Here is a 13,461-nt window from a genome sequence, read left to right on the forward strand (position 1 = left end):
TACAAGGGGTGTGACTAATGTGGGTGTGGCTATAATAGGGGCGGTGCCATGTGTGATGACCCCGCCCACAATGAGTACCGGCACCTTTTTTTCTACAAAAAAAGCACTGGATATATAGAACGTAGCCCAATATGCAGGTACTTTCTTTAGTGGGCCTAGTGGGTTCATAATCTAAGCTTTTGTACCTATGGCATTGGAAGATTAAGTGACTTGCCCAAGTTCACAACGAGCTACAGTGGGAACTGACCCCAGTTCACCAGGATCAAAGCCAACTAGTAATGTTTTCTTAGCAGTAGTTTTATTACAAACTCTTACTTTATAGCAACTAATACATTTTCTCAAATAAAACAAATTGAGGTATCAGATAGCCTGACTTACTCTTCCTAAAAACAAAGGAGAGTGTCTCTTACTGACCTCAAGCTTAAGGAGAATAAAATAAACAGGTATACAACCATTTGTGCCAGGCAAGACAACAATTTGTCCCAACCTGTGGGAAACAAATGGTAACATTTTACCACCAAACTGAGGGGTATACATTCTCTTTGTAGCTGTTCAAGGCAAGACCCACACGATTCATAGACTTTTCTAAAACACTGGACTTTCTCAATGATCCTTCTATATAACTGTGGCTTTAATTTGAGGCTCACATGTGAGGCTCACCATCTGGAGAATTTGTTGGCTAGAATCAGCGTTAGAAGAATAAACCTACCCACCTCGTAGCAGCTGCCATTATTTGGAACATGATCTTTAGTCAGCATCTTGTTTGCCACAAAACCTAGTATGACTGTTTATTTTATTTTCCATTTGGCTTGAGATCAGTTAGAGCAATTTGCCTTTGCTTCAAGGAAGTAGAAGACATGCTGACTGATACTTTGATTTGCTTCTTTCAGGAAAATTAATAGTTATTATTACATTACATTTGTATCCCACATTTTCCCACCTTTTTGCAGGCTCAATGTGGCTTACATGGAAGGGCATAATTGAACGCGAACGCCCATGTGTAAGGACGTCCATCTCCGAGAACGGGTCCGTGAAGGGGCTGGCCGAACCGTATTTTCGAAAAAGATGGTCGTCCATCTTTTTTTAAAAAATACGGTTTGTGCCAGGCGAATGCATTGGATTTGGGAGTTTTTTGAGCTGGGCGTTTTCGTTTTTCAGCGATAATCGAAACCAAAGCAGCCCAGCTCAAAAACGACCAAATCCAAGGCTTTGGGTCATGGGAGGGTCCAGGATTCATAGTGCACTGGTCCCCCTCACATGCCAGGACACCAACCGGGCACCCTAAGGGGCACTTTTAAAAAATAGAAAAAAACCTTAAATTACCTCCCAGGTGCATAGCTCCCTTACCTTGGGTGCTGAGCCCCCCCAAATCCCCCTCCCCACAACTCTACAGCATTACCATAGCACTTAATGGTGAAGGGGGACACCTACATGTGGGTACAGTGGGTTTTGGGGGGGTTTAGAGGGCTCCCATTTACCACCACAAGTGTAAGAGATGGGGGGGATGGGCCTGGGTCCACCTGCCTGAAGTCCACTGCACCCACTAAAAACTACTCCAGGGACCTGCATACTGCTGTGATGGAGCTGGAGATGACATTTGAGGCTGGTATACAGGCTGGAAAAAAAAAGTGTTCTTTTTTTTGGTGGGAGGGGGTTAGTGACCACTGGGGGAGTCAGAGGAGGTCATCCCCGATTCCCTCTGGTGGTCATCTGGTCATTTAGGGCACTTTTTTGGCACCTGTTCGTGACAAAAAAGGGTCCTAAAAAAGTGCCCTAAATTCTCGCTAAAAACGCCTTTATTTTTTCCATTATCGGCCAAGGGCGCCCATCTCTGCTAGGCTGATAACCATGCCCCAGTCCCACCTTTACCATGCCTCCGACACGCCCCCATCAACTTTATTCATTCCCGCGACGGAGTGCAGTTGAAGATGCCCAAAATCGGCTTTCGATTATACCGATTTGGGCGCCTGCAAGAGAAAGATGTCTATCTCCCGATTTAGGTCGGAATATGGGCGTTTTTCTCTTTCGATTATAAGGTGGATGGTACTGTAAACGGCGTTAGCCGATTCCGATATGAACAAATACAGGTATCAACAATATAAGGTGAAATTGTGGTAGAATGGGTTACATGTATGGTAAATACAATTGGGGGAACTTAGAGAGGGAGAGGAAGAGTTAGGGTATGTCCATTATGATCTTTGGTTACATTGTGTCGCAGGTATCCAGATTTTTTATGTTGGGTCGGTGGGGTATGCTTTTCTGAACAGGTCTGTCTTTAGTAGTTTCTGGAAATTTAGGTGATCGAGCGTTATAATGAAACTGCTGCTTAAAACCTCCACTAGTTTGGTTATTGTACCATAAATCATTACTTGCGAGAAATTTCCTTCTCAGAATTCTTATTGTACTGAGTGTTAATAACTTTACACTCACGAGTTCCAATAATTCATCATATACATTAATCACATTGTCCTTACAGTTTGAACTAGATCATAGAAGAGAGAATGAAGTAAAATGAAAGATGCTTCCTGACCTGTGGGTAGTGGTATATCCCAGACAGGCTGGAAAACTGGCTCGAGTGCTCAGGTGGAAGACTTTCAATAAAAGCAAACAGTGATCTAGAAGTTTTGCAGCTGTAGTTTGGGATCCCAGTGTCCATTCCTGAAAATATATTTATGGCAGCTCTATACATTAAGAAAAAGTTGTCATAAGGGTTCTCAATGCGGAACCCCAGTGTGAGGTTGGGTAAGAGCTCCGAGCTGTTGTTAATCTCCTCCACTGCAGACACAAAGGCCAGGAAGTTGTAATAGTTCAAAGGTACAGGACTTTAAAGACAATAAATACCATTAAAATATGAAATTAGCATCAAAGTATAAGATAGTGAAGCACAGACATTAGTAATAGGCAAGCATGAAAAAAGCCTAGGATTAGGGATAGAAGCATTGTTTGTTACAAGCTGTATATATTAGTCTGATAACAAAGACCAACAGGTGTATGCTCCAGGTTTTGCAGAAATTAACTGCATTTCTTTCATCTCTCTCCCTCCTCCCATATTTGTTCAATTCTTCAGCCATGCCCTCAGGACATAGCAAATAAATGCATATCCTACCAACATGCACAAACCCATAATCACTAGACCTAGCACTGCTATTTCTGTGCCTATCCATATGCATCTGAATCAATAATATAAACTCCCCATCGAAGATTATTCAGGAGCCAGTGAAGGTAGGATGAAGAAGTGGTATCAGGAGAGACAGCATGGTTGAAAGTACATGTGGAAATTCCCAATCCACAGCAACAAAAATGGGGCCAGACCCATGATTGAACAACTTGAAATGTTGGCAGAAGTTCATATCAGCCATAGATGAAGGTGTGTTCCAGAGTGCAGGGAGAAAGAAAAGAGAGGGAGGGGAGGGAAGGGGAAGGAAGAGAGTTAAGAAAAAGGAGGAAGAGGAGGTGAGGTGGGATAAGACCAGAGGCATAGCCAGGTTTTGATCTCAGGGGGAGCAGACTAAAAACTCAGGTTAGAAGTGTATAATTATGGTACAGCCAGAGACCCCCCCACTGGAATGGTGGCGGGCCCAGTCATAGAGCTCAGGCCATTACAGACCTTGGCTGAGTCAGAAATCTGATGGCTGACATAACTGGGAGCTTACTGGAAAAGTATGGCCTAGTTTGTAGTCCGGATTGAGGCCTAAATAAGCTAAATTAGGAAAAGTTAGGTCAATAGATATGGAAACAAAATGGAGGATTTCAGCACAAAATGGAAGCCGTATCTGTTACAAAGTGGAATTTTCTCTAATGTAAGTTAGAAAAACAAGTTGAGAAATGAGACTTTCCTGTGAGCAGGATTGTGGTCAGCCATGGTGTGAGAAACGAAAGGTGTAGCTGGATGCAGGGTCTTGCTTAAGATTTGTGGTCAAGCGAGCTAAAGACAAAACCATGTTAGCAAGATAGAAGCTACTCATTAGCATGAGCCAATCAGTGACAACCATGACATTAGCATATATCCAATCAGGTATATCTACTGTCATATTATCCATATCCTGAGGGCACCTATAAAAATCAGGGTATTTCCTGGTTTAAGCTAGAGAAAAGGGTTGCCACTCTCTCACTCCAAGGGAAACCAATGTGTCCAGCAGAATTGACAAATTACCTAATTGCTTTCCCTTGTAAAACCTCTAATTGGTAAGAGAAATTATAAAAGATTAGGAACTAATTAACACCTGTTTGCAGCTGGATTATTATATTCCTATAACTAATTGATTGTACGTGCCTGTTGTCAATCACTGATTTGACTTGTACCTTGGCAAATAAACTCCTCATTCCAAATGTTGATTTGTGGACTTCACTTAATGATGAAAGGCTGTAAGTATAAATGCTTTTGCTGTATCAGGCTCTCTTTCGCTGCATTGTATGACTTGTAATCTAAATCCAGTTTGTCATAAGGCTGGTATCTTTTCCTTAGACCTAACATCTCTCTTAGTGGCAATTCCTTTTAGAACTTCACAACTCCTTGATTACCCCAGTACTAGTGCTATTTAGAGATGGAGTCAGATTTAAGGTCACTCCAGCCTTCTTGGGGGTCTCTGGACCCCTAAATTTAGCGTTCGATTTAAGCACGCCACCAGAATTTTTGTCAAAGTGGGGGTTGATTATAGATCTTGACTAAAATTCTGTTGTTTTTATCTTCCAATTGAATGTTGGCCTTACTAACGTAATTTTTGGCTGAATTTATAAACTGCTGTTTTATTTTTGCTTTCTGGTCTCTTTCTGAAACTGTTTGTGAGACTTTCAGAATTAAGATGCTATATTTGGCAATCTAATCTGTTGCCCGGTTTCGTTTAAACTCAGAGACAGATTTTCTTATGCTGCACGAAACAGCCTGGTAGATCTTATCGTGTTCCACAATGTGGTTATAAAGTTTTAAAAAGTTTGCTTCTTTTCCCTTAATAGAGGAGTTCTCAATACTAAATCTTATCTCTATTTCTCCTGCGTAGTCCCTTTTTTAGATACTTCCTGAGAACACTTCCTCTGTTGCCACATATATGAATTTTTCTCTCCCTCCACTCTCTATACCCCCTCCCCTCCTGTTAAAGACTGTAAGTTTCTTGGTTTATTTTATCTGGTACCTTAACATCTATATTATAGCTTGATGTGACCTGCTTTACAGCTGATGTGTAACACTTCATTTCTGTCTAAACACTATTTGGGTATATTAAACTTGCTGGTAGCTGCTACAGGGTTTTTTTTTTGCTACGACATATTTTCTCACACTTCCCCTTTTCTGGCTTGGGCATTTCCCTCCCCATATCTAGTAGGCATCTCCGTTACTTTTTCAGTGAGCCTGTCACTGCTGCTAGTCTGGGAAGCTTTTCTGCAACCCTATGTTGCCTAACTTAATTTCTAAACTTTTTTTGTTGCACTCCTGTAGAAACTGTTTCTAAGATGCTCATTATTGCTTGGCAACAGTTTCTGCTACTTGTTTCCTGTTTCACTGAATCTATTGGCAGTCTGTCAGCCTGAACTTCTGAAGTTGTTTCTTAAGATTAGAGATTTCAATTTGTTTCTACCTGGGGCTTTTCTTCTCTTACTTACTCTCCTCCAGTACTGCCCCTCCCTTCCTTGATGGTTGCTCTGTCTCACAACTCTCACTCTAGTGGTTTTACACTTCTTTCCCTTGCTATCCCTTAATTCAGCTTAAATAAGACTTGCTCAACATGCTGTTACAGGGCTTTCAAAATTTTTGTGTCTCTCATGGACTATTTATTGATTGGTATGTTAAATCCATTTCTCTGAGCTATTTGCCAGCGTTAAGTTTAGCTCAGCCTTATACAACTGCTTACTCATTGGTTCGCTATGGTTGTCTGTCTACTTTTATATCCCGCCCACTTCCTCTTTTACAGTGTGTCATTTTTCTTTGAGACTTCAATGCTAGAATAGCAGTACTCACTTTTGAATTTAGATGTGTTGTCAAGCTGCAAAACTTTTTTTCTTTCCTTATTTATCATAAATAGTTTTCTTCTTTTACTACAGGTATAACTGCATGAATGAATTTATTTGTAGTGTTTGCCCTTGCATTGCAGGCTTTCTTACTGTCAGCTGTTCCATTCTAATGCTTTTGAGTTTCCTTCTCGTGGTTTGTTGAATGGAAAATATATTGTCTAGTGAATGATGAACGTGGAATTTTTCACATTTTTTATTCTGACTAATGGCTCCTTTATGGTTGTACCTTCCCCCATGAGCTTACATGTGTTTTGTTTTGCTTTAAAATATTTATTTCCTTTTATTTTACCACCTCTGAAGTATGTTTCAGGGGCTCTTCACTGGGATATGCTATACCTTTATTATTTTCTTTTCTACCAGTGTCACACCATAACCATTGGCTTTGATATCGATGCCTGGGGCTTACACCCATCTGAGGGTCAGAGACCCTTCATTGGATGACGGTATCTCAATTACTAGATTTTGAGCAGATATTCCATTCCATTTTCGGAATGGCCTGCTTCCACTATTCTGGATTATTGCCCACATAGGAGTTACCTAGTACAGATGCATGCTGGGGATATACAGAGACGTCTAAAGCCTTAAGTTGCCATTTTGGACTAGTTGACTAGGGCCTTTCAATATTTTAGGACGGTTAGTTGTAATGCGTGTCGGCTTCCTAACCATAAAATTTTGAGTGGTTTGTTGTAAGCGGAGACACTTCCTAACCACTGGAGGCCCATTGGGGTGGTTAGTTGTAAGCGAGGCAGCTTCCTAATCAGCGGAAACCCATTGGGCCGCTGCTCTTCGACTCATGAGACCTTATTCGCTGGTTTTTTGGGTTCTTTTGGGAGTAGTGGCACTGTCCCTTTTTGGGGGCTCTATCATGGGACCATTGGGGCCCATGGCCAATAGTAACCGGGACGGTTCTTGGCAGGCAGTAGAAACAGGTGCACATTCCTGTCTTTAGAAGCATACTCTGGGGAGTAGTATTTATTGAATTGATAGAGTAGGATACATATACTAGCTGACACTGAATACTTTGTACCTTTTGTTTCTCTGTTAATGTCACTTGCGGTCAAAGCGTGGAGCTTTCCGCCAATTAGTAATTTCATTTTGGGTCCCTATGTTGGAGTACATTAGCAGATGCGTGAGTATGATTGTGTTATGTCTCTGCATGTTTTACTATCAGGATAATCATTGTATGTTTTTGTAACCTGTTAGCACATTTTCATTTCTAGGTCTCCCTGCTATCCCTGAAGCTGCCTTTTGAACCACTGACCTTGTACCAGGTTCTAGGTCTGGTCAATATATATATATTATTACTTTAGATCATTGTTCTATAGCATGTTACAGGTCTGAAGCTTATTTGTAGACCACTTGCTCACTAGGTCCCGTTATTATACATATTGGGTAATGTTGTTCACTACCCGTCATATCATGTCTTCTCCTCCGAACCCAACACCAGATACTGGTGATCTGACATCTATTTAGATCTCTGGTAAGGGCTTTCCGAAACAAACCTTTCTATTTTGCGGTTGACCCCCCCCCCCCCCTACGCCACCGAGAGTTTGGAAGGGCGTGGTGATCCCGCCTACTGTTTTCTTTCTCAAGTGATTTTCTGCGCTGGAGAGTACATTGCACGAATCGTGAGTATATTTTCATTTATTGTATGTGTTACTATTAAGCTTGCTGTTATATACTTTCATAGCCTGTTGGATTAGCACTAATTTAAATGTTTTATTTTATCAAATTTAGGATTAAGATATTTACTGGAATATTTATTTTTATGTTTTTTGTTTTGAAACCCTAAACAATTCCTTAACCGTGCACAATTCCAATGATTGGTTTTGAACTACATTTAGAAATATCTCGCTTCCTCTTCTAAGCTTTAAGTTTTCTACTTATCAGGATTAGGTTACTGTTTTGATTTTATGTCTGTATGTTCCTGTGTGTCCTGTGGTAAATGGCATAAATTAAACTGGCTAGTTATTAAGGAATCATTTCTTTAGTTTTAAATTAGTGCTCTAAGGTTACCCCGCGAGATTGCCTATCAACTGCAGTGGTAGTAAATCTCAAAGGAGTGTTTGTTTGTTTTTTTCCTTTTTTTCAGGATTGTATATTATTTCATTTAAGCAATGTTTGTTTGATTTGTGACATGATATTAAATAGATTGTTGTTATTTACTTCCGGTAAATTGCTTTCACTAGGAATCCGAGCACTCATATCCGGATTCTAAATCTGGATGAGACAGATATACCGGACATACTTGTCATTCTTATTCAGCTATCATATGACAGACTTCTTAGTTAAAGAGATCGACTTACAGTTTTAATTTTATAGGTGTGCGTCCATGTATGTGTTCTTTGAAAATTCCAGATATTTACTATGAAAGGTTCTATATTATATGCCATCTAAAACACTGTTTATTTGTGACGTTGTTTAAAATAACTAGTGCTGATGTTCACTTCCTGGTTCTCTATTGGGGATGTGTTCCGTAATAATGAATTAACTGTTTTAATTTTCCTTTTCACGTCTTATCTACTACTTTCAAACTTCCTTCCCTGCCTCTTAAAGATTTATAGTTTTAAGATATGTTATTGTATAGAATTTCAGCATTTTTTGTTCTCAAGCCCCAAATGGCGCAGTTAAATTTCATTTCCGGATTCCATAATACTACAGTGCCTGCCTTATTACCTATGCAATAGGGTTTAGAGATTAACCCTTGCATAACATAACTAACTGGTAAATCAGAACTAAAGAAATTCAGGTTGCTATTATTTCAGAGCAATGTTCAGATAAGACTTTTATCTTATTACAGAGGCTGCAGTACTAGCTACAATTGCCAACTTTCTTTTTATTGAGAACCGTACCTCTGGGAAACAGATAATGTAATAACCTTCTCCTCTTTTCCTCTCCTGAAGTATTAATTCTATGAAGACTAATTACACCAGCATGAAGTTTTAATACGAAAACTTAAACTTACAGTTTTTATTTTGATGTATAGTCCTATTTTCAGTCACCATAATATCCAATGCTTGCAGTGAGCAGTAAACTCAAATTAGACACAGGAAACACCGTTATTTCGTGATTTCCTTAGGACCGAATGACAGAGATTAACCCTTGTAGTTCTTATTTTCTCTAAAGTTCATCTTTACAAAAGCTTTGAACTCAGTATATGATACAGGAATTCATTACGTGTTTCAGATTTTTAATAACTAGATGGGTTATTCTATGATTCTGTGTTATCCTTGCTACTCTTTGTTTAGAATTCAGTTTACAATGTAGGCTTACAAGCTGTTCCATTTATCATACTGGTCTATGTGAACATATCCTACTGGTCAATTTGTGCATTTATTGCATTAATAAAAATTGTTATTATATCCTTGATTTTTGAATTTTACTAAAATGTTTTAAGAAATGTTTTTACTTGTTTCCTGCTTATAAAGCTGCTCCTCCTCTGTAATTTAAAATATACTCTAAATTGTAAATTGATTCCTGGGAATATATAAGCTTATTTTTAGCTATCCCTCTGAATGTGAATCTTGATATGCTCTCATAATTTAGGGCCCAAATTGTGAAAGCATAGAAAGGATCAGTTTAGAATTTAATATAATTTTCATTTTCCAAATTGAACTATTACAGAGGACTATAGGTTATTGTCCTTCTCATTTGCCCTATTTAAACCTTGTAAAGGTCACGTGAGGAGGCCTCATAGAAATATATAGTTTTTACATTTCTGATATTGACTTTTCTCTATCTCTCTAAATATCATATTAAAAGCTGTATTTTCCTGGAGCAGTCTCTGACCACAATGTTTCCTCAGACTCTGCTGACTTCCTGTGCCAGCAAAATCTAATCTACAGAGAAAAATTGTTTTCTACTTGTAACTTGTGATTTTATATATTGAGACTATGCTCCACCTACTGGTGCCCCAAGGAACTAACAATGCATTCTTTGACTTTTCTTTCTAATGGTCCTGTGCTGAGATTTGACTACTAGATATTACTTCTTATATCAGCTCTATTTATTAAGTCTTGTAGGTTGACTGAAGACTGCTAATCCAATTCCTGATCTACCACCTCCATTCCAGTTTGGTACTTCTGCTACCACTGACCTCTGGCAAGAAAAAGAAGCGCCAACTTCTCCAATGAGAATTTTCTTTTGTCCAAATGATGTAATTAATTTAGACCTTCTTGGTTATGCTCTTAGATATTCTATTGTATTAAATATTTTTGCATGCTGATCATCTTTTCCAGAACCTACATGGCACTTTACGTATGAGCTCTCTGTTACAACAGACAGCGACGTGATTTCAGAAGATACTTCCATCAACTGGACTCGTTATGAGTTTTAAATTTCTGCACATTAGTCTTCTGCTTTGACTATGACTATTTCCTAAGCTACCCTTCTTTCTGAATCATCTAACTCGTAAGTCCTGCTGGCCCCCTGCATCTGAGGGCCCAACCCTTGGTGAATGGTAGTCATCGCAGGTGAAGATTCCACACCTACTGGCGATAGATTGCAACGCATTGCCCGTGCCTTTTGACTATTTTTGTGCACCATATTCCTGACCCTCCATACATCAATAACTTGAACAATAAACATCATCTCAAAATTTTAATTTTTATTGTTTGTTTTTTTTTGGTACCCTTTTCTTTTGTTCCATATACTTAACTATTGTTATTTGATCATCTCTTAGTAGTACTTACCAATCTGTCTTGCACATTATGCAAGCCAGAAGTGGGGATATATTCTGCAAATCCCAATTCCTAGTATTAGGACAATAAATGTTTTTTCTCAGGCCCAAATGATGTTAGATGCCCCCAAGGTTGTGGCAATAATCTTTACACCTTGCAATCTACTGGACCACAAGTCTTGGGTCCATGTGAAAGATATACGGGTTTACGCAGCTGTAGAACCAGATGTTACCGGCCCAACCATCTCAAGACCAACCACTTCCTTCAGCTGGTCAGCAGCGACTGTCACTTCTACTGATTCCTTGCCCAAGTCGCTGGGAAAATCCAGCCCTGTTAGATCTTCCAGATCTCCGTCCAGATTCTTCAGCGCTTCCACCGCCTCAACCATGATCGATGAAAGAGAATTCAGAACCAGCTGATACTGAATTTGAGATTTACTGTTGTTGTTTATGGACATTATAGACTCATATTTTGTTTTATTTCCAGTTTAGCCATAATCCTGATTGAAAAGTTCAATTTTATTTTGTTTTTTTTGTTATTCCCTTTCTAGCTAATGACACACTCTCTATTATGAATGGACAGTCAGAATTGGACTATAATTGTCTTTATTTTCTCTTGTTGTATTGGTTTTGAAACTCTTTTCTGCCATTTCTGTTTATGTAATTCAAATTGAAGTTGATATTGCTCAGACACAGGGGTAACATCAAACCCTAATACTGGCTAAGATATCATAATGTAGGTGTAAACCCTGTTAGTATCAACCAGTTATGCATTTGTTTAACTTTGGTGTAGGCTTACTTAAGCTGCATGGCTTTCTGTAGGTTTGACTAAGCTCCAAGTGGGGTAACGGATATATAAAATGCTTCCCATACTTCCAGGTCATTATGCATATGTCAAGATCCATGCATGACCTTTGTTAATATAAATTTTCCTAGGATTGACCATTTTTGCTGTATGAGGCAACCTCATACTTGCTATCCACTTTTAGTGCTCATGATTGGATGCCAATGATGAGTAATAGTAAGGTCCAGGAATTCCAACCTGTTTAAGGATTCTGAATACCTACAACCTAAAACAGCCTGCAATCAGAGTACTAACCATATATTTGTTGAGCCCATAACAATGCTTAATCAAAACCACTATTCCTTCCCAAGACCACTGAGATAGATAAATTGGATTATCTTCCCATGCACTATGCAGCAGATACAATAGAAGCCATAGAAAGACCTGAAAGTATTTATTAGCATGATCCACCTGAAATTGCTATTACCCACATACTGATACTTCATGAGATTTTGTAGATGAACTCATGGATTTGTCCCATTCATAAAACCTTTCTCACTACAGGTTTCAGCAAGTCTCAAGAGGGGTGACATCAGGATTAAGGCCCAAGGGGTTGGGTAATATAAAGAGAATTCCATACACCCCAAATAATATATCACCTGAGAACAGTGCTTTTTTTGTAGAAAAAAAGGTGCCGGTACTCATTATGGGCGGAGTCACCACATATGGCCCCACCCTATGATAGCCACACCCACAATAGCCACACCCCTTATACCAGCCATGGCGCATATAAACAGACATCATTGAAAATATACTGGTATAGTAGAAAAACAATAACTTGTGATTTTTTTTCATTATAAATCATTTCTGTAAGATGTTACAGCTCCAGTATACCCAGTGCAAAATAAGACAGCAGATGTAAATTCTCAAATTGGACAAATTCCAAACACTAAAATGAAAATAAAATGATTTTTTCTACCTTTGTTGTCTGGTGACTGTTTTCTATCCATACTGGTCCAAGTGTCTGATTCTGCTGCTCTCTATCTGTTCTCTTAACTCCGTTTCCAGGGCTTCCTTTCCATTTATTTCTTTACTTTCCTCCTTTATTCTTCCATGTACAGCATTTCGCCTCTCTCCCCGCCAACCCCTCCATCCATCCATGTCCAGCAAGTCTCCTCTATCTCCTGCTCTCCTCTCCATCCATTTCCAGCATTTCTCCTTCCTCCCCTGCCATCTCATCCATGTGCATCTCCTTCCTATCTTACCTTCCCTCCATCCATGTCCAGCATGTCTCCTCTCTCCCCTGCCCTCCCATGTCCAGCGATTCTTCTCTGGCCCCTGCCATCCATGTCCAACCATTCTCTCTTCCCTGCCCTCCCCTACCAGCAATGTCCAGCAATTCTCTGTTCCCTCCCCTCCTAGCCATGTCCAGCAATTTTCTGTTCCCTGCCCTCCCCTTCCAGCAATGTCCAGCAATTCTCCGTTCCCTCCCCTCCCAGCCATGTCCAGCAATTCTCCATTCCCTGCCCTCCCCTCCCAGCAATGTCCAGCAATTCTCTGTTCCCTCCCCTCCTAACCATGTCCAGCAATTCTCCATTCCCTGCCCTCCCCTCCCAGCAATGTCCACCACCAATTCTCCGTTCCCTCCCCTCCCCTCCCAGCAATGTCCAGCAATTCTCTGTTCCCTCCACTCCCAGCCATGTCCAGCAATTCTCCATCCCCTGCCCTCCCCTCCTAGCCATGTCCACCACCAATTCTCCATTCTCTCCCCTCCCCTCCCAGCAATATCCAGCAATTCTCTGTTCCCTCCACTCCCAGCCATGTCCAGCAATTCTCCATCCCCTGCCCTCCCCTCCTAGCCATGTCCAGCAATTCTCCGTTCCCTGCCCTCCCCTCCCAGCAATGTCCACCACCAATTCTCTGTTCCCTCCCCTCCCAGCCATGTCCAGCAATTCTCCGTTCCCTGCCCTCCCCTCCCAGCTGTGTCCCGCAATTC

General features: G+C 40.3%; 1 pseudogene; it reads right to left on the reverse strand.

The window, feature by feature from the left end:
- Positions 1 to 13,461, reverse strand: part of LOC115464724 — a 57,323-nt pseudogene that overhangs the window by 14,573 nt on the left and 29,289 nt on the right.

Source organism: Microcaecilia unicolor, chromosome 3 (genome assembly GCF_901765095.1).
Source record: "Microcaecilia unicolor chromosome 3, aMicUni1.1, whole genome shotgun sequence".
NCBI classification, from domain to species: Eukaryota; Metazoa; Chordata; class Amphibia; order Gymnophiona; family Siphonopidae; genus Microcaecilia; species Microcaecilia unicolor.